The sequence below is a fragment of the Pinus tabuliformis genome, chromosome 5_1, assembly GCF_031772625.1.
Source record: "Pinus tabuliformis cultivar Carrire ecotype Pingquan chromosome 5_1, CPIR1, whole genome shotgun sequence".
Taxonomy (NCBI): Eukaryota; Viridiplantae; Streptophyta; class Pinopsida; order Pinales; family Pinaceae; genus Pinus; species Pinus tabuliformis.
In genome coordinates, this window is record NC_142305.1 from 718,178,173 (window position 1) to 718,201,701 (window position 23,529).

Consider the following 23,529-nt stretch of genomic DNA (forward strand, 5'->3'; position numbering starts at 1 on the left):
CCTCCCTGATCTATATTTGATGATAACCACTATTAAATTCTATGTTTTTGAAATATGCATCACCACTTACAAATTCAATTATATCCTCCATCCTTGGTAAGGGAAATATGTACTTGATGGTTATCCTATTAATGGCTCTAGAATCTGTGCACATTCTCCATTCCCCTGTTTTCTTTGGATTCAATATTTTTGTTACAACACATGGAATCAAACTTTCTCTTACAATCCTCTATCAAACAACTCCTATACATGTTTATTTACTTCCTCACTCTCTGTTGGAGTTATCTTGTAAGGTTCCTTTTATGCTAAGCTTGATCGATGAATCAAGTTAATATGATGAGAAATACTTCTCATGATAGGAAGTCCTATTGGAAATTCATCAAAAAAAATATCCTTGAATTCATCTAATAAGGATTTAATCTCTGTAGGCATGGATTTTGATTCCACTTCCTCTTGCACATCCTTTGGAATTACAACTAAACAATTTTTTTCCCTTCTTTCCTCATGTATGAAATCATTGTATGAATGAAACATAATATCCCTATTACACATGTTGGTACCTATTGTTACTGTTCTATTTTCGATCATCACATTGAGTTTGTACTCTTGTCCATCTTTCCTAAATTCAAATGTCTTTTCCCCACCATCTTGGTGAACTTGCATTTAGAAAACCCATGGTATTCTAAGAGGTATGTGGTATGTGTCTATGTAAACCATGTTACACAATACTTTCTCCTAAAAGCTACCAGTTTTATAATTCAACAATCATTTCTTAGTCACAACCACTTGTTGTCCCTTTTGTAACTACGAGACTCTATAAGGATTTTGATGGACTAAAATTCTGTGTTTTATCTTGTCCATGACTTCAATGAATACCGAATTTTAAGTACTTCCACCATTTATAACCAAGTTACAACATTTTCCTTGGACCTTACATTTAGTTTTGAAAATTTTCATTCTTAGCTCTAGTTCTTCCACTATCATTTTCTCAGGCTTGAGAAATGATCTCTCAAACATAAAATCTTCTCTCTATTCTTGGTGCAATACAGTCACATTTTCTCCAACAATAGAAGCTTCATAGACTTGTGTAACTTGTGTTTGTTCTTCACCTCTTTTCCTTGAACTATATCCTTCCAGTCACTCAGATTTGTTGTGTCCTTCAACTCCATTTCGATAACAAGCAATTACATGCCTTACCTTTCCTCTTCTGAGACTCGGTATGCCTCTTCTAGCATTGTTTCCACCCCTACCACCTTGACCACTAGTGGATTCGTCTTCCGTCTAACTCCTTGTAGCAATCTCTCTCTTATATATTCCTCTAAAACATCTTCCTCTACCTTTTTGTTGTGTTTTCCTATTCAATGTTTCCTCTAACTTCACGACAATGTGATAAGCTTCAACAAAAAAAATAATTAATGCATACTCATTTCATCTTGAATAAAGTAATTTAGTGCGTTCACATACCTGGAGACTCTTTGGAATTCTAGTTCCTTTATACTAGATTAAAGTGACAATTTGAAAAAATATTCAGTGTACTCACGGATAAAGGTTTCCTTTTTTATTAGATTATGGACTTGTCTATACCATTTTTACTAGTAAAAAACAGGTAGAAATACCTCCTTGATATTTGTTACTCACTTATTCCAAGTCTTGATATTTTATAGCTAATTATTTACTCTCTCTTTTTGTAGCATATCCCAACATAGTGTGGCATGACCCCTCAACTTTTTCATGGAAAATTTCACCCGATTTGGATCCTGAACATTTTCATTCTCAAAGTATCTTTTGAATTCTCCAATCAAATCGATGAGCACAACAATTTTTATATTTCCATCATAAGAAGAAGTTTCAACTCTTGCACTCCCTCTATTATTCAAATATAAAATCAACCTTGTTGTTGGGTCTCTCCCCTCAACACCATGTTCTTCATCTATTTATTCTTCAAGATTTGAATCTACTTCAAAACCTCCATTTATTCTATGCTTCAAATCTTCTATTCTCCATTTTAACTCTTTTATTTATTGATTCCTACACTTCCACATCTAGCTCCTCTTCCCCTAAGTGGCATCCTTACAAGTTGTAATTGTCTCACCAACATCTACATACCTCAACCCAGGCTTTGTGTCCTAACCCATACCTTCAACACTCTTGTTTTTAAACCACCAAATAAGGTTTTATAGTGTCTATTACACAAAGAAAATAAAGGTGCAAATCCTATAATGAAACTGACTATAATACCACTTGGCGTAATCCAAGCCTTTGTAGCTTTCACAACAAATTATAGATCTTGGATCTTTGTTACAAAGTGCACAACCCTAGCCATTTGATTTTTAGTCACTATATTAATTAATTCAAATGACTAAATCACAAATAAAAAACAATGGGTAATTCAAGTCTTCTCACAATAACATGGAGAGGATTTCAAATATTTTTATTCATTCAGAATGTGCTATTACATACAAGAATTTAAATATGAGAGTGGAGTCCTCAGAGTGTTTGAAATTCCTACACTGTTACACAACAATACCTTACATAACCACCAAGACACCCTCGCTAACTTGTACTGAAACCAATTTCCCTCTCTCTAAATTATGTACCATCCAAAACCAAGACTAATAGTCCAAGAGCCAAAAGAAAAAACCCAAAATCCAAAAAATTCCCTTTTCTTTCTTGTTCTTGCAATCTAGTCTCATATTGTTTAACTCTTCCCATTCTAATTGAAAAAAATCACTTCCCATGATGTCGACATATTCACCTTCTAGAACTATATCAATTCACTTCCTCTCAGTATGCATACAAAAAAAAAATTGTAACCTACATCTCATTACCGTAGCACATCTGGTAGCAGTTGTCTTGTAGCAGCGTAGCTAAACAAATACCTGTTTGGGTTTGTTAGAGACTCCACACAATAGGAGTATGAACACAAGATCTTGGGAGTGTCAATAACTTTAAAGTATTTAAGTATGGGGGTTTACGCAGTGCATTATATTAGATATCATTTTTGGGATTCAACTGCGTTAAGTAAGTCATTCACGTATGACCATTTCCATGAGAGGTAGTCGTAACTGACTAATTTCTCATGATTTTTGAATAGTTCACTTAGCATTCATTGCATCAGGTGATGCTCACAGGGGTGAAGAAGTGGGATTGAAACTAGTGAAATGAATCACATAGCATCAATAATCACTTTCGGGGCTTGCACCCGGTAACCAGGACTTCCCAGGAGGTCACCCATCCCAGAACTCCTCTGGCTCAAGCACGCTTAACTGTGGAGTTTTCCCCACAATCAAGCCCACTTAGCTTGCTACCCCATTTGTAAAACCTTAGCAAGTGTTGTGCCTCATGAACCATTCAAGTAGAGATCCCTTGACTCTTTTTTGAATTTAAGTATGGGGGTTTACGCAGTGCATTATATTAGATATCACTTTTGGGATTCAATTGCGTTAAGTAAGTCATTCACGTATGACCATTTCCATGAGAGGTAGTGTAACTGACTAATTTCTCATGATTTTTGAATAGTTCACATAGCACTCATTGCATCAGGTGATGCTCATAGGGGTGAAGAAGTGGGATTGAAACTAGTGAAATGAATCACATAGCATCAATAATCACTTCCGGGGCTTGCACCCGGTAACCAGGACTTCCCAGGAGGTCACCCATCCCAGAACTCCTCTGGCTCAAGCGCGATTAACTGTCGAGTTTTCCCCACAATCAAGCCCACTTAGCTTGCTACCCCATTTGCAAAACCTTAGCAAGTGTTGTGCCTCATGAACCATTCAAGTAGAGATCCCTTGACTCTTTTTTGAATTTAAGTATGGGGGTTTACGCAGTGCATTATATTAGATATCATTTTTGGGATTCAACTGCGTTAAGTAAGTCATTCATGTATGACCATTTCCATGAGAGGTAGTCGTAACTGACTAATTTCTCATGATTTTTGAATAGTTCACTTAGCACTCATTGCATCGGGTGATGCTCACAGGGGTGAAGAAGTGGGATTGAAACTAGTGAAATGAATCACATAGCATCAATAATCACTTTCGGGGCTTGCACCCGGTAACCAAAACTTCCCAGGAGGTCACCCATCCCAGAACTCCTATGGCTCAAGCGCGCTTAACTGTGGAGTTTTCCCCACAATCAAGCCCACTTAGCTTGCTACCCCATTTTCAAAACCTTAGCAAGTGTTGTGCCTCATGAACCATTCAAGTAGAGATCCCTTGACTCTTTTTTGAATTTAAGTATGGGGGTTTACGCAGTGCATTATATTAGATATCATTTTTGGGATTCAATTGCGTTAAGTAAGTCATTCACGTATGACCATTTCCATGAGAGGTAGTGTAACTGACTAATTTCTCATGATTTTTGAATAGTTCACATAGCACTCATTGCATCGGGTGATGCTCATAGGGGTGAAGAAGTGGGATTGAAACTAGTGAAATGAATCACATAGCATCAATAATCACTTCCGGGGCTTGCACCCGGTAACCAGGACTTCCCAGGAGGTCACCCATCCCAGAACTCCTCTGGCTCAAGCGCGATTAACTGTCGAGTTTTCCCCACAATCAAGCCCACTTAGCTTGCTACCCCATTTGCAAAACCTTAGCAAGTGTTGTGCCTCATGAACCATTCAAGTAGAGATCCCTTGACTCTTTTTTGAATTTAAGTATGGGGGTTTACGCAGTGCATTATATTAGATATCATTTTTGGGATTCAACTGCGTTAAGTAAGTCATTCATGTATGACCATTTCCATGAGAGGTAGTCGTAACTGACTAATTTCTCATGATTTTTGAATAGTTCACTTAGCACTCATTGCATCGGGTGATGCTCACAGGGGTGAAGAAGTGGCATTGAAACTAGTGAAATGAATCACATAGCATCAATAATCACTTTCGGGGCTTGCACCCGGTAACCAAAACTTCCCAGGAGGTCACCCATCCGAGAACTCCTCTGGCTCAAGCGCGCTTAACTGTGGAGTTTTCCCCACAATCAAGCCCACTTAGCTTGCTACCCCATTTTCAAAACCTTAGCAAGTGTTGTGCCTCATGAACCATTCAAGTAGAGATCCCTTGACTCTTTTTTGAATTTAAGTATGGGGGTTTACGCAGTGCATTATATTAGATATCATCTTTGGGATTCAATTGCGTTAAGTAAGTCATTCACGTATGACCATTTCCATGAGAGGTAGTCGTAACTGACTAATTTCTCATGATTTTTGAATAGTTCACTTAGCACTCATTGCATCGGGTGATGCTCACAAGGGTGAAGAAGTGGGATTGAAACTAGTGAAATGAATCACATAGCATCAATAATCACTTACGGGGCTTGCACCCGGTAACCAGGACTTCCCAAGAGGTCACCCATCCCAGAACTCCTCTGGCTCAAGCGCGCTTAACTGTGGAGTTTTCCCCACAATCAAGCCCACTTAGCTTGCTACCCCATTTGCAAAACCTTAGCAAGTGTTGTGCCTCATGAACCATTCAAGTAGAGATCCCTTGACTCTTTTTTGAATTTAAGTATGGGGGTTTACGCAGTGCATTATATTAGATATCATTTTTGGGATTCAACTGCGTTAAGTAAGTCATTCACGTATGACCATTTCCATGAGAGGTAGTGTAACTGACTAATTTCTCATGATTTTTGAATAGTTCACATAGCACTCATTGCATCGGGTGATGCTCACAGGGGTGAAGAAGTGGGATTGAAACTAGTGAAATGAATCACATAGCATCAATAATCACTTCTGGGGCTTGTACCCGGTAACCAGGACTTCCCAGGAGGTCACCCATCCCAGAACTCCTATGGCTCAAGCGCGCTTAACTGTGGAGTTTTCCCCACAATCAAGCCCACTTAGCTTGCTACCCCATTCGCAAAACCTTAGCAAGTGTTGTGCCTCATGAACCATTCAAGTAGAGATCCCTTGACTCTTTTTTGAATTAAAGTAGTCATCGCTTCGATAAAATGTAGCTACAAGAGTATCAACAACCATTAGTTGGGTACGTCAACAGCTAAAATATTAGGAGTATCAACAACTAACATAATAAGAGTATTGACACCTTAAAATACATGGGAGTAATAACACTTATTATGAACTCAAACATAAACGTGTATTCTTTTGATAAGGATTGCTAGAGGAAAAAGATGCTCCTACATCACAACATTTTGTAATTCACTTTCTACAATATCGTATGGTCACCAAGTTTGATGTGCCAACCACTCTTTTCTTTAATAATACTTTGTATTTATCTTCTTTAAATTTGATTGAGTTTTCTGTAGATAAGGGTATCATCTTAATATATTCAAATAACTATTACCTTTAGGGTAATGGTGTATTTGAATCCATTGACAAAAATCTTATCCACATCCTAAAAGTTATTGTAGTTGGCCACTAGAGGAACTGGTACAATGCTTTACCAAATTCTATATCGGTGGATAGAGTAACTCTAAAATTTTCATTTGAAACATCTCCCAATTTCTTGGTCTATGGAAAAGAAGTTGTCCTATTTCCAAATATTTTTTCCACATCTCCAAATATCTCAAACTTCATGTGGGAATAATTGTCTAGTCAGGAAACGAAGGGTTGACACCCTACTCAAACTAGGAGAACAGAAATAGAAAGAAAAAGGAGGAGTTTGTTGTTCATAAGAAGGTTGTTAAAGTGGAGTTTAATAAGAAATCTATAGGAGAAAATAACTTCTATGTGGGAGACCTTGGTTTACAGGTGGAAAAGCCATACTAAGAGAATGCTAAGCACACTAAATTCTAAAGGGTATGCCTTGGTCCTTACTTGGTGGTGAAATACTAGTGATTACCCCTTTACTATTGTAGGTGTATCCCTTATTAATATTGTTGTGCCTCTATTGTCCCCATATTGTTATTACTGTGCCCCATAGAATCCCTCTATTGTTATTTTTGTGCCTTTATATTATTATTGTTAGGTCGGCTGGATTATATTGTGAATCCTTAGACTCTTATATATAGAAAGGAGGTTTTGTCATTTGAATAATAAAAGAATCATTCATTTGTGTAATTTAAAGGAGGTTGCCCCCTCGAAGAGGCTGAATTCTAAGGCATTGGTCTATCTTTTCTATCTTTTTGTGAGCTGGTTTCATAACATTGGTCTTGGCATGTATAGGCTACAAAACCTAGAAAGAGAAGTAAACCTCCTTCTTATCAATGACAAAATTATGAAGAGACACATTAATTAATTATCATTTATCTACTTAATTTGTACATACATAGATTTAATTTGGTTTTTATTTTAGTTTTGCATTTTATTTTCAATTGTTTTATTTGAATTTCGCATTTCCTTCTTTATTTTAATTGTTACTTAATTTCTTCTTTGAAGAATGTGCCGATTGTATCATTTCTCATAAAATAGTCTATTGTTGTAAGTACTTTTGTTGTTTAAGATCACTAAACATAGCTATTGGAATCATGGAAACCCATTCTAAGTCTAATGGGCAAGACATTGATTCAAAATATAATTTCATTACCTTGGCCTAGTATCTAAGTTATCAATGCAATGGAGGAACACTACTTGAATAACATATGTTTATCAGAAACATAAGCCCAAATCTAGCTAGGCTACTAGTTACCTTTAACTCTCGATCCATGCATTTACTAATGGTGGATGTTTCACTTAGAAGCTAATGGAGTTCTTAATGTGTTATTTATATGGAAGTTGGTTATTATTAAAATAGACTTTATCTAAAACAATTATATGCTAACATGTATCATCCCACACACCTTCAAAGTGTGATTAAGGTTCCCCATCCAGTAATGTCTAGAAAGATAACAAAAAATAAAAGAATTGGAAAATACATTTTAGACCTATTGGGACATGCAAGTATATCCATTGGGGCTACAGATGCTCATTGTCATAGAAGTAATGCAAAGAGGATATGAATTAACAACATGAATTTTTAACATCCCCTATCTATAATTACATTGTTGTAGTACATTAGTATATGAGGAAGATCTAAGTCAAGAAAGAAATTCATATTGTGGACTTGTTGCTAGAACCAATAACTTGCTAAGGCTGAAGATTAATAATCATTCAACAAATATAGAGAACAAGGTGTAATGAGAACACTCTAAGCTATTGCTTGGATGCTTTACTAAGACTATTTTTTTTGTCTTAATAGAACCATTGATTGTCTTAAAGGTCAGTTGCAATGATTCATGGTTTTGTACTATGAATCACCATTTATTAAGCTCTCTACACACCTTAAAAATTTGCAATAAATTTTAGGGACAATATCTTCTTTTAGTTTCTTTTCTTATCATAAACATTGATTTTGGATTTCAAGTTTTTATTAATTTACATAGAAATTAGGTTTTTTCCACTTCGCCTATTTACTAAAGAAAACCCAAAAAAACTTACAAGTGAAAAGATTTCATTTGTTCATTGATGTGTGGGGGCCAAATTTATTTTTAGAGCTTATCTAAATTTTAAAAGTTCACCTACCAACATATGTTATTGTTGATGTCTCTACATAATAATTATAATAGCGGATTTACCGTTCCTTTTTGTTCACCGCATTCTGGCCATGTTCCTTTTGTTTAATGTCGTCCATAACATAACATTACATTGTACATCATATCACTTTGCAGTCATAAACCTTCAAAGTAACATAACTGAAAAGTTTAATTGATCAACTACCATTTCTAAGATCACGAAGAAATATATATATACATATATCGTAGCTTTCCCGTCAAGAATCATTTTGTATACCTTCAAACGATGCAATCTCTCTTTAAAAAATGTCAGACATATAAAACAAAATTATACATATAAAACAGAGAGGTTAGTTTTGTATGCCAATGCCACTAAAACGTACACTATGGTAGATTTGGAGAAAGATTAGAAAGGAATTACACACAACATAAACCACACATTGAATTATTTGATATGGTAGATTTGGAGAAATATTATTACACACAACATAAACCACACATTAAATTATTCACTATGCTAGATTCGGAGAAAGATTAGAAAGGAATTACACACAACGTAAATCACACGCTAAATTACACTATGGTAGATTTGGAAAAAGATTAGAAAGGAATTACACACAACATAACTCACACACTAAATTACACTATGGTAGATTTGGAGAAAGATTAGAAAGGGATTACGCACAACATAAATCACACACTAAATTACACTATGGTAGATTTGGAGAGAGATTAGAAAGGAATTACACACAACATAAATCAAACACTAAATTATATATAGTTATATATCACTAATTTCTAGATGATAAAATTAGAAAACGATGAATTTATGACTCATAAACAACTCACACACATAAAAATAACTATTTCTAAAATCACACTTATAGACTCAATAAAAACTCACAACCTAAAACACATAAAAACATCACTTCTAATATACACATATACCAAAAATCACTTCTAATATACACATGCCAAAAATATATGTCATCTTGCATATGTTTAATATGCCAAATTTTTAATACAATTTCAGGTAAATTAATGAAATTATGGTGTTATTTTAACCCAATTTGAGTAATATAAAAAGTGTTGGAATATTATTTGTATTTATGATATTATCAAAGTGATACCTTACTTACATTTTAAGGAAATAATGAATTTTAATATACCTTTTTAATTTTATTACTTTTCCAAAATACTATCTAGGATGGGGATCTTTCTTCCTTATAAATATATAAACATTGAATATATTGATAATGGTTAAAACAATGCGTTTTTCTCCCACCACCATGATTTTATCACGAGAGTTTGGTGTCCTTGTCCCTCTTGTCCCTCCCTCTTATCGCTGGTTTCCATTCAAATTTCTATTCATCCTTCCACATTTTGTATAAACATTCTTTTGTACATTTCTCAAAAAAGGACGAGGAGGATACACATCTCACAAACCATGGTTATTGATGAAATCAATTCGAATTATAAAATCAATTCAAATTTCTATTTATGCTTTCACTTTTGTTATAAACATTTTTTTTACATTTCTCGAAAGGAGAAGGAAACGGATGAGTATATCTTAACTAAACAAAGGTTAATGATAAATTAATAATTAATAATGAATTTAAATTAAATTAATAAATTAGTAATTGGTCTGAAGTATTTGATTTTTGAGGAGTGATTTTTTTTTAATTTTTGAATATTTACAAGATTTTGGGATTAAAGGGTAAAAGGTGATCATTACTTCTTGTTAATGTAAAGTAAACAATGAAGCATCACTGCTTGTTAGTGTAAAGTAAAAAGTGATGCAACACTGTTTATGAATGACTAATGAAATTATTAATTTTTATCTTTTTGGGAAAAAAATTTGGTGTTCAACAATGTGACATCAAGGTCTTTTTAAGGGTGGACCCAACACAATTCCACTTGATGTACTCTTTTAGTCTCATTCAATCCCCACCCAATTTGCATCTATGAAGCTACACAACTTCACTCCCTTTTGGTCATTTGTACCATATTCCAAACTCAATAGTGCCTTTAAGGTACCGTAAAACATGCTTAACTATCTTCCAAAATAATTTTGTTGGCCTAACCATAGCTCGGGTCTGCTGGTTGACTGCATAACACATATATGGTTGTGTGTTCACAATATACATTAATGAACCCACTAGTTGCCGATAAATGGTAGCATCCACTTCCTTGCCTAAAGTGGCATCCTCCTTTCTCTAGTTAGTCGCTAGAGGTGTCTCCATGGGTTTATGACTCTTCATGTGGAATCTCTATAGTATCTTATTTTCATACTTGCATTGAGACACAAATAGTTCCTCGTCGCCTTTCCATACTTCCAACCCAAAGAAGTAGTGCATGAGACCCATGTCCTTCATTTTGAATTCCCTTGCAAGGTCCTCCTCATAAGATTTGATCAACTTCTCATCAATAGTTAAAATTAAATCATCAACATATAAGAAAATAATAAAAAAATTATCTTCTACCATGATATGATATAGGTTTGCATCCACTTCACTTTTGGTGAAGCCCAAACTAGTTAGATAGTTATTGATCCTATTGTACTATGCACGAGGTGCTTTTTTGAGACTGTACAATGCTAACTTGAGTCTACACACATGAGACTCTTGATGAAACGTCTCAAAACCTTATAGTTTCTCGATGTACACCTCCTTCTCAATAACCACATTGAGAAATGTTGTTTTTACATCCATCTGGTGGATTTTCCACCCCATTTGCATAACTAGAGCAAGAATTCATCTAATGGATGAGTACCTTGCTACATTAGAAAATGTCTCCTCATAGTCAATTCCCTCAACTTGAGAGTACCTTCTGGCCACAAATATGGCCTTATAATTCTCTATGCTCATGTCTACTACCTTCTTCACCTTGAAGATCCATCTCAAACCCACTACTGATTTATCTGCTTGTCTTGGGACCACTTCCAAAGCACTATTCTTTACAATGTAAAAGTATTCCTCCACCATTGCATCAACCCATATAGGTTTCTCTACTGCTTCCTCAAAAAAGGATGTTTTAGTCTCTACAAGCTCAGTCATTAGATCCATTTAACTAGTGTACTGATCAAGTGACTTTCTCTTCATGAGCTTATTTGAAGGAGCACCTACATTCTCCCTCGCATCCTGCAGAAGTCTCTCAACTTCCCTATTTATTTTCCTTCCTTCTCTGGATGGTTCTACTTGAGTGGTTGTCTCCACTCCTTTCTCCTCAATTTGTGGTTGCTCCATAACTTATTGAGGTTCCTCCTTTGGATCTAGAAGCTTCTTTTCTGCTGGGATCTGAAGCTCCCTCTCAAGAGAGCACAGCATCGCTTTCTCCTTTTCAAATTTTACATCCCTTCTCAAAATTTTCATTATAAGGGATGACAAGCACACACAGTCGTTGTGTGGAGTTTCTGTGTAACCCACAAATACCCCCTGTTAGGGTCCTATAATTATAGGAAATCTGATGATTCAGATATTATTTGTTGCTCTCATGATGAAGCTTTTGGCTTGCTGACTCACCCCACTTCCTCTCCATTTTCCATCATCCACTACTCAGCTTCATGCTTTATCACCCACTTTCCTTGTTAATTCATCTGAATATTACCCCAGCATAAGCTGAATACCTACTTTCGAATCATTAAGAATAGTTTTGTGTGAGAAAAAGGTTATATATTGTAGAGCTTCTGGTTTTAAAGCCTTGGATTTGATTGAAATTTGCATAAACAATAAGCCCGAAAGCTTAACTCCCACTCCATCTCCATGCGACCTGCATTCACAATACCTAAGCTTGGCACACCTAATACCAAGCACAAGTGGGTAGCCTTGGGCTTATTTTTTTGAAACACATTGTAACTATGGGCTTATATAAACCATCATGAAGAATGTTGCCTTGTGAATGTGGGATAAATCCCATAAAGCTATATATATATATATATATATATATATATATATATATATATATATATATATATATATATATATCTATATATATATATATCTATATATATATATATATATATATATATATATATATATATATATATATATATATATAGATATAATCCTTCCTTTTATCCCTTACTTCACAAAACCCTATTAATATAAAGTTTTGGACTTTATATTAATTTCTCCCCATAAGCCTGTACTACCTCTTTCCCCTACAAATTCAACCAATGGCTCAGCCCGCACTAAGAATTAAACACCCTTCATTTTTTATTTGCCTCGAGATTCGTAAAAATAAATCAACGGTTAAAATTCCATATTAGTCGCTCAGCTCATCCAACACTTAACACTCGAAAAACATGCGATACTAGTGGTTTTCCCAGCCCACCTTTTTGCTACATGGAAACCCCACATTATATCGCATCCTCCAAAATAATACCACCTACCACTTTAAAGCGATGCAATAAACCATTAACTATTTTGGTTTTGAATGTTATAAATATTACTAGAATATAGGGTGGATTAATTTCAAGTGAAATACAAAGATATGAAAATGCAATAATATTTCAGAGCTACAGGTGAAACCATACTTGAGGTAAAATTATATAGCTACACGCAATATGAGACTAAGGTTGCGGAATGAGATTCCAAGGTAAGATGGTTTTACAACGACACATGAAATAAAATTCACTGATGCCATGAATTTACCAGAGGAAATAAAATAGAAAATTTCACATGAAATTAGTGTACAGGAGAGCTAATCTGATAATCACCCTATGAGTGACCTCAGTTAAAGATTTATTGAATACAGGTATTACAGACTCATGTGCTAGTGTGTATGTCTATGTTATTTAAGCAACAGATCGATCAGATTGTAAATACACAGACACTTGAAATGGAAAGACAATAAAGAAATATAGTAAGCAAATACAAAAACACAAGAAATTAATAAGGAGTTCCACCCTATTCTCCAGGGCTACATCTCCAGTCCAGCTCTCAGTGGTTGCCTTATTTTATTATGTCTTAAGTAGAGAATTACAATGCAGGAGCTCAATATGAGTCACCTAAAATAGATTTGCTTGGCAGGGTGGTTCTTGGATTCCCTAAGCCACTGGAGTGCACATACTCTTTTGCCTACCAGCTCTTTGACCTCTCTGGTCTAATAGATCCTGTTAGGGATGGTTTGAATCTGTCAATCTCTCTGGTGCTCAACGATGCCTTTGGTCAGCTTGACCCTTTGTCTTCTTTCTGCTTTTGCTTCACTATCTTCTTTACTTCTCTGTCTTTTGTCTTCCTCTCTGGGTTCTGGTTCCTCTCTGGGTTCTCTTTGTCTTCTGTCTTTTGTTCATGGCTTTAAAGCCATTCATTCCCATGTCTGTTTAGTTCCTCTTCTACCTCTGTCAAATCACCTTCTTCAGTTGTGCTTGGATTTCCTTGTTCGGCGTCATCATCAAGCTCACAGGGAGTGGCCACATGTCCTCCTATAAATGGTGTCAGCTTGCTTCATCGGTTCAATTATTCGGTTACATCGTGGGATGAGTCTTCCTCCACCGTGGTGGTCAAAGCAGACCTCAAATCCTTCTAAATCATGGCTTATTCCCTTGTTAAATCTGGCCTTGCCGTCGAGTGCGATGCCAATCATCCAATCTAGATCCCCCAGATCAAACATTGTTCGCTCATTTTTTGCAGTTGACTTGCTCGACCATTAGCGCGCGATGAGCGATGGCTTTCTCTCTCCTCCACTTACCACGCATCAATAGTTGAGTGAGATCACTTTGCTTTCATACAAAACCGCTTACCGTTCAAGGAGCCCCCGATCAACATCGTCGGTTTCAGAGTAGGTCCCGCCTTTTAGCTTTAGCATTTTCTCCATTGTTCTCGGCTCTTCCATGTGACTGAGCGCTCAGGGCCCTTCCATTTTGAGGGATTTCACCCAGCTAAGTGCTAATCGCGCATCAAAAACCTCCTCTGTTTCCCGATCTGGGCCTCCCAAGGGCTAATTTCGCCTCCCGCGCAGTCTCCATTGGCCTCAGTCAATGTGCTTTGACCGAGGTCCTCGTCGTTCCACACTGGCTACCACTGCCACTGGTTTAGATGTGTTTTTTATCGCTGTTTTGAATTCTTTGATGTTTGTCCTGACCTGATACAATCATGGTTCTTTTGACAGTTCTTTATGGATCCAATTTGAATCATGACCTTCCCACTGAAAAAGCTTTTGGACCACCGAAATTTGGTTTTCAAGCATCGACTAAGTGAGGGTATTGTTTTCTCACCTGCCCAATCTCAATCCACTTTGCACTGCTTGGCTTTGAACCTTTGAGCCCAACTCTGAGGTATTCAACATCTCCCTTGTGCGTTGTCCTCACCTTCTTGTCCAGCACTATGTCTTCCTGCAATTCATTAAGATATTCAGGTAGCAGGTCATCAATAGAAGGCAATTGACTTTGCTCTTCAGGGTCAATCATTGGAGGTTCAAAAAATCTCAAGCATTTTTCATTTACGATAGAGTAGATGTGCATGTAACCTGGTAGATCAAGGCGAAAATAATTTTCACCAATCTTCTCAAGTATCCTAAAGGGTCCATACCTGATAGGCTTTAGATTTTTACCTTCACCTTGCATCCTGTCCTTGCTGATATACAGCCAGACCTGGTCACCAACTTGAAAACTATGCTCCATCTGATGCTTGTCATGCCTAGCCTTGTATTTGGCTTGGCTCTTTTCCAGCTGTTTCTCTACTGCCTGGTGGATCTCCTGGATCTGTTCAATGAACCCAGTTGCCCAGTCCACATCACTGTGTCCATCAACCATGCTATCTTTAGCAAAGACAAAATATAAAGAAAACCTTGGTGTGAAACCAAAACAGGTCTCAAAAGGAGGTCTTTCTATGGAAGAGTGTTTTGCTCTGTTGTAAGCATGCTGCACATAACACAAGTGTTCATCCCAAAGCTTAGGATGTTTGCTGCAATATCCTCTCAGTAACGGGATCACTGTCCTGCTAACTACTTCTGTCTGGCCATCTGTTTGTGGATGAAAAGTTGTGCTTTTCTTCAGTTTGGTGTCCATCAGTTCCCACAGACTCGACCAAAACTTCCCCACAAATTGGTTGTCTCGATCAGATACAATAGAAGTGGGTAGTCCAAAATGAACACATACATGTTCAAAGAATAATTTTGCAGTCTGTTCAGCTGTAATCTGTTTATTATAGGGTATCAAAATACACATTTTGTTGAACCTATCCACAACAACATATAGATAATCATGAACTTTCCTAGATTTAGGTAGTCCTCCAATGAAATCCATGGAAACACTTTCCCAAGGTTGAGAAGGAACTGACAACGGAGTGTACAAGCTTAGTTTTCTATTGCTGGGCTTGCTTTTAGCACACATAGCACACCCTCTTACATATCTAGAAACTGTCTCATCCATTTTCGGCCAATAACAAAATCTTTACAGTGGTGCAACTATTTTACTTACCCCAAAGTGACCTGATATCAGAGAAGTGTGTACTTCCCTAATTATATTTACTCTCTTAGTTTGTGGAATGCAGAGTTTCCCACAATGATATAAGATTCGATCTTTCACATTATAATCCAATTCTTCTACTCTTTTTCCCTGACTCAAAGTTGCATATACATCTTTAAAGTCCATATCCTGAGCATATTATTCAATGTAGCTTTCATGTAGTACAGAATTATGCTTAAGTATGGTGGATGCACTTATAATGGGTCTAGATAACATATCTGAAACTTTTTTATGTATGCCCTTTTTATATCTGATGACTAAATGAAACTGCTGTAGAAAACCCATCCATCTGTAATGTCTTGATTGCTACAACTTAGTTTGGGAGTGCAAATATTGAAGTGGTCGATGATCAGTATGTATTACTGTCTCTTTGCGCATTAAGTAGTGTTTCCACTTTTTCACACTCTGAACTAATGCATATAATTCTTTATCATATGTAGGATAGTTAACTACGGCAGGATTAAAAGTCTCAGAATGATAACATATGGGGTTACTGTGCTGAGTCAGGCAGTGCTAATACAGGTGTTGTACTAATCTTTTATTTCAAGGTGTCGAAGGCTTTCTGATGTTTGCCTCCTCATTGAAACACCTTGTTCAATCTTGTTAAATCATGTAATGGAGCTGCAATTGAGGAAAAGTTAGAAATGAACTTCCTCCAGTATTTTGCTACTCTTAAGAAGCTTCTCACTTTCGTAGCATACTTGGGTTTATGCCAGTTTACAATGACTGCCACTTTAGAGGGATCTATTTTTAATTCACCTCCCGCTACTATATGACCCAAGTAGTTTAGAGATGTCTTGCCAAATTCACATTTTGAGAATTTAACATAAATTTTTTCTCTTTTCAAAACATTTAGTGTATGCTTAACATGCTTTAAATGTTCTTCCCACATTTTACTAAAAATCAGAATTTCATCCAGGTACACAATAACAAAATCATCAAGAAAAGGTCTGAGTACATCATTCATTAATCTCATGAAAGTAGCAGGAGCATTGGTCAAGCCAAAAGTCATAACCCAACATTCATACAATCCCTACTTTGTTTTGAAAGCAATCTTCCATGCATCTTGATCTGCAACCCTAACCTGGTGATATCCACTGTGCAAATCTAGCTTGGTGAAATAAACAACTTCCTTCAATTGATCTAAAAGATCATCTATGCAAGGAAGGGGATAACGATTTTTGATTGTTATCTTATTCAGTGCTCGATAGTCAATGCACATTCTCCATGAGCCATCTTTATTTCTCACCAAAACGATTGGTGACCCACATGGTGATTTGCTAGGCTTGATGAACACTTTCTCGAGCAACTCCTGCACCTGCTTCTTGATTTCAAAATTCTCTAAAGCAGACAACTTGTACATTCCAATGTTAGGCAATGGAACATCTTGCTGAAAAATAATATCATGTACTATTCCCTTTTTGGGTGGCAGACCTTTAGGTTCTTGAAATAAGACATCATACTCTGAAACAACCTTTTCTATATTAGCTTGTTGTTCAGCATTACAGCCCTCAAATACATTTATTTTATCAGGTTTCTTTTCCTTTACAACCATCAGTAAGAATTGTTTGCATGAATTTATCATTCTTTTCATCTGCTCTGAGTTTATGAGAGTATAATTATTCTTAATCTTATGAGCTCTTACAAAGTATTTGATTCCATCTTTAACAAGTAGATACTTGTTCTCATCTCTATAGAAAATAACCTTTCTATCATACAAGTAAGGACTTCCTAAAACAAGTCCACATATATCCAAAGGAATTATGTCTAGCTCCACCTCATCTACAAACGCTAACCCAAAAGAAAAATTGAGTTTGCACTGTCTAGTCACTTGTAGTTGTGCTTTATCATTCAACCGTCCTAATGGGTATGGTTTCTTATAAGGTGTAGTTGCTAATCCCAGTTTCTTTACAATTGCTTCAGAAATTAGTTTTACTTGCAAGCCACTATCAAACAAAGTATCAATCTTTTGATGCTTGGAAATAACTCGAATATGGAAAAGCTCATGTCTTTTTCTCTCATTTTCTTCATCAATAACAAATTGAGCAGAATTACTGGTAGATGCTTCAGAATTCTTACCTTTTATACCTGTTTTTGCAATGGTTGTTTCATCTCCTGAGTCTGACCCCAAATCTTTCTGAATAGTTGTAGCAGTCTTCTTCTTCTTTCCGTCAGACTTCTTAGGTCTCAGCTCTGGATGCAGAATCCAACAATATTCATCATCATGCCCATCCTTTTTACAGTGAATGCATGAATCTTTGTTTTTTTTGTGCAGTGTTAGCCTTCCTTGCTTTCCACTTCTACTTTCTTTTCTCCTTGCTCTTGCTAGCAATGGGTTGGGATGATCCCCCAACTTCTGGATTTCCATTCTTTCCTCTAGCTTCGAGATGAGTAGCTTGTACAAATACCTCATCTATACTAGTGGATTAAACATGAGGATGGTATGCTTGATGTAGATGTGTAGACCACCAATGTACTTCAAAAGAGTCTCTGGTGAGTCTAATGAGATACCAAACATCAATGATCTCTTTATAAATTCTTGTGTGTACCATTGCACACTTTTCCCTTTCAACTGTCGAAGAGTTTGCCAACTCATCATGGCTTGTTGCATGTAGGCCAGTGGATAAAACTGCTTTTTAATTGCAGAAACAAACTCACTCCAGACAGAGATGACCTTACCATGTCTTTTCATATTAGCTTGGGTTCTGCCTTCCCACCAAAGCAAGGCAGTGCCTCCTAGGCATAGGCTTCCCAGTTGAATCTTACTCTTGTCTGAGTCTATGTTCTGTACTCTACAATACAAATCAATTTGTCTAATCCAATTTTCCAACTTTTCAGCATTTAGCTCTCCATCATATATAGGCAAATCAAACTTAACATCTAGCTTGATCAAAGATGCTTTCTTATTATGCACAGGGCTATTAGGAGGGGTGAGAAAGCTTTCCTCTTTCCCTTTACCTTTGGAGTGGTCTTGGAAATCAGACTCATCTTCTTCTTTATCTTGTTTAGAACTTGATGAATCTTCAACCTTATGCTTTCTAAAGTCCCTATACATTTCTTCTACCATAGACTTTATAGCTAGGAAACTTTCTATGAATTGAAGGTCTGGCCCCACAGAACCTTCCTCTGACATTATCCTCCGAGGATAAACTCTCCCAGTTTCAGGATTAGTTTCCACCAACTCTCCTTCTCGTAATTTGAGCTTTGATCTAGTGAGCATTCAACAACTAAACTAACACAAGCTTGTCTAACCTTACAGCCTAAAGCTCTGATACCACTTGATCTGATAATCACCCTATGAGTGACCCCAGTTAAAGATTTATTGAATACAAGTATTACAGACTCATGTGCTGGTGTGTATGTCTATGTTATTTAAGCAGCGAATCGATCAGATTGTGAATACACAGACACTTGAAATGGAAAGACAATAGAGAAATACAGTAAGCAAATACAAGAACACAAGAAATTAATAAGGAGTTCACCCTATTCTCTAGGGCTACATCTCCGATCTAGCTCTCAGTGGTGGCCTTATTTTATTGTGTCTTAAGTAGAGAATTACAATGCAGGAGCTCAATGTTAGTCACCTGAAATAGATTTGCTTGGCAGGGTGGTTCCTGGATTCCCCAAGCCACTGGAGTGCACAGACTCTTTTGCCTACCAACTCTTTGACCTCTCTTGTCTGACAGATTTCTCGGGGATGGCTTGAATCTCTCAAGCTCTCTAGTGCTCGACGCTGCCTTTGGTCAGCTTGGCCTCTATCTTCTTTCTACTTTTGCTTCATTATCTTCTTTGCTTCTCTGCCTTTTGTCTTCCTCTTCCTTCCCGTCTTCCTCTCTGGGTTCTAGTTCCTCTCTAGGTTCTCTTTCTCTTTTGTCTTTTGTTCATGGCTTTAAAGCCATTCGTTCCCATGTCTATTCAGTTCCTCTTCTACCTCTGTCAAATCACCTTCTCCTGTTGTGCTTGGAGTTCCCTGTTCAGCGTCATCATCAAGCTCATAGGGAGTGGCCACATTTCCTCCTGTAAACGACACCATCCTGCTTCGTCAGTTCAATTGTTTGGTTACGTCGTGGAATGAGTCTTCCTCCACTGTGGTGGTCAAATCGGACCTCAATTCCTTCTAAGTTGTGGCTTATTCCCTCGTTAAATCCAGTCTTGCCATCGGGCGTGATGTCAACCATCCGATCTGGATCCCCCAGATCCAACGCTATTCGCTCATTTCATGCGGTTGACTTGCTCAACCATTAGCACACGATGAGTGGTGGTTTTCTCTCTCCTCCACTTTCCATGCATCTATTGTTGAGTGGGATCGCTCCGCTTTCATCCAAAACCGCTTACCGTTCAAGAAGCCCCCGATCAATATCACTGGTTTCAGAGTCGGTCCCGCCTTTTAGCTTTATCCTTTTCCCCATGGTTCCTGGCTCTTCCATGCGATCGAGTGCTCGGGGCCCTTCCATTTTGAGGGTTTTCTCCCATCGATGTGTGATTAAACCTCCTCCATTTCCCAATCTCGGCCACCCAGGGGCTGATTTCGCCTCCCGCGTAGTCTCCATGGGCCTCGGTCAGCGCGCTTTGACTGAGGTCCTTGTTGTTCCATGCTGGCTGCCACTGCCACTAGTTTAGAGGTGTTTTTGATCATTGTTTTGAATTCTTTGATGTTTGTCCCGACCTGATACAGTCATGGTTCTTTTGACAGTTCTTTATGGATCCAATTCAGATCAAGAGAAAAGATAACATTCATGTAAATGCACTTCACGATAGAAGATTAAGGTGAAATCAATTTACAGGCATGGTGAAATCAATTTACAAGTGTAAAATCATGTTAAGTAAAAGAGTGAAGTGAGAATACTCTTCCAACCATACAAATCAACACATGGTTTTGTAAAACCATCTAGGTAATCTAAAAGGGTAAAAGGAATTTACATACAGATAAAATGAATTTACGGAGTGAGTAATAGAAACAAAACTACACATGGTTTGGTGAATTCATGGAAAGAGAAAACAAAACCATGGATTGGAAACAACACATGGTTTTGTAGAAATTTAATTATAAATTTCATTTAAAATATTTCGGAAATATTATTCATCTATATATATATATATATATATCTATATATATATATATATATATTTTCCAAAATATTTTGTGACACTAATGGAATTTAAAACATCAGGGCAGTCACAGGATTAGTCATCAGTGAGGGAAGTCTCAAATTATCAAGTCAAAGGATCAGTAAGAAGTTGAGTGAATTACTAAGAAAAATGGAGATACATCTACATTGCTAGTTCATCTGCCATCACAACCACAAATTTCGGTCCACACCTTACTTGCTCCCACTTCCATAGCAGCAACATTTGCACACCACATTCCACTAGAACTATTAATCTGTAGCAGTTAGAGCTTTTAGTTCATCTATAGTTTAAAAATGTCCTCTTTGTTACTCACAACATTTATTGTAAACATTTTGCAAATTTTATATAAATACTTTTGCTTTTGAAGTATTAAAGGTGGACTTTTTGAGATCAGAAATATTAGTGATCTGTTGGAGTATTGTAAGTTTCGTTTAAAGCACCGGAGCATCAATACTAAGCAGACCATTCATAGGATTCTTGTGGCTTAAATATTGGTGATGTTTTTCTTATGTTAAAGTATTTCACTTTCATCTCTTCACTATAGTCATTTAAATTCCAATTGCAAAATAGAAATGTGATGAATAGGATTTACTTTTGAGTACCTTATTTTGGCTGCTTTTGCAATCTGTATGTTTTCTACTGAAGGCCACACTAAAGAATTCTTGATTGCTCTTTAGTTCTTCCCAGTTGACTGGATTCCACACTAAAGAATTCTTAATTTCTCTTTAGTTCTGCTGAAGGTTTTCATTGTTTTGCCGTCATCCACTTATTATTCTGAGAGATCTAGTAAATATTCCCAACTTGCCCTAAGTTTACTCTGTGAAAAATTGATGCAACCATCCAATTTACCTTTTGACTCCATTGCCCAATATATACTAATTAAATTGAATACAATCAGTCTTCCAAAACCCAAAACTCAAGTACAATCATATCTAGTCTAAGATTTTCAAGCAACAAAGATAACTTTTATAGAGAGAGCCCTCTCTAGGAATGGACGGGCTAGATTTCCATCCTGAAGTTGGTTTCATGTTACATTCTTGTGATTTTTCCTACAACATTCAAATTACATGGTGATAACACCCCCAATTGTATGATCGACTCAAGCTTCTTCCTTGATTCTTTGGGGATATGGCAGTAAACAGTCACTCCAAAAATATTGAAGTGCAACACATCTAGATTCGTCCCTAAGAAAGCCTCCTCTGATGTAATCATGCCCAGAATCCGATGAGGACTACAGTTTTACAAATAGGCTGTTTTGTTGCATGCTTCAGACCACAAATGCAGTGGTAGGCCTTGGTCATGCAACATCGCCCTTGTTGCTCCCACAATACTATGGTTCTTTCTCTCATCCACCCCATTATTCTATGGGTTTTTGGTTGTTGTAAACTCTCGTCGAATGCCTTCTTTTGCACATAAATTTTTAAATTCATTTGACACGTACTCACCTACATTATCACTCCTAAGTTCCTTCACTTTCTTGTCAGTTTATTTCTCAACTAGTGCCTTGAATTATATGAACTTGGATAATGTGTCATATTTATTCTGCATGAAGAATATCCAACAATTCTATGAGAAATTATCAGTAAAAATGACAAAATATTTGTGTCTGGCAGTGGAGGATGTTGAGAAAGGCCCACAGAGACATCAAAGTGGATACTTTCTAGGATTTCATGTGATTTGTTGTCACTATCATGGAATGTGGATTTTGTGTACTTCACCAAAGTTGATAATTTGCATACATCATGTTGCCCAAGTGCTCCTTTGGGGAGGCCTATGGTTATTTGTTGCATAATCTTCAAGGTTCCATGATGTAAATGGTCATGTCTTTTGTGCCAAAGTCCATCAACATCGCGGCTCTGCACCTTCTTCGCCTTTGTGCTTAATGAAACACAATCTTCCACATCTAGCTTATACAATGTCTTCACATGAACCTTGATCCACTTCACCTGTCCCGTGACTATGTGTCTTAGGAATTCCTTTCCTTTGTTGAAGATCGCATCATAACCATGGCCTTACAAAATTGCAACAGAGATGATATTTTTCTCTAGGTCTGGAATGAACATGACATCCTTGATTCTGAGAGAGAATCCTGACTCCCTTTGAAAGGTGATTGTAAAAAGCCCAGTCACGTTGTACCTTCTGTAATCCCCCATCTCAATGTGCGTCTGCAGATATTTGTCCTCCAAGTCACTCAAAAACTCTCTACACCCTGTCATGTCGAATGATGCACCTGAGTCCAAGTACCACATGCTCCCCATCATTGTGTTTTCCATGCATGTGATAAGGGTAAAGTCAATATCGAACTATGAATCCAAGGCTTCACCTACTGCTTCTCCTGAGCTCTTATTTCTTTCCTTTCTTTGTGGACACTTCGTGGAATTGTGCCTGAATTCATGACAACAGAAACATTTAATTTTGGACAAACTTTTCTCCTTCCCCCTTTGCCTAAACTTTGGTTTGGATTGAGATTTC